Below are 229 nucleotides of genomic sequence, written 5' to 3'. Positions count from 1 at the left end.
CTGTGTGATGTCACTCTCCCCTGCGTGACGTCACTCTCTCCTGTGTGATGTCACTCTCCCCTGCGTGATGTCACTCTCCCCTGCATGATGTCACAATCTCCTGTGTGAGGTCACTCTCCCCTACGTGATGTCACACTCCCCTGTGTGATGTCACTCTCCCCTGCGTGATGTCACTCTCCCCTGCGTGATGTCACTCTCCCCTGCATGTCACACTCTCCTGTGTGAGTCA

Source organism: Thalassophryne amazonica, chromosome 5 (assembly GCF_902500255.1).
Source record: "Thalassophryne amazonica chromosome 5, fThaAma1.1, whole genome shotgun sequence".
NCBI classification, from domain to species: domain Eukaryota; kingdom Metazoa; phylum Chordata; class Actinopteri; order Batrachoidiformes; family Batrachoididae; genus Thalassophryne; species Thalassophryne amazonica.
Note: the sequence above shows the minus strand (reverse complement) of the source record.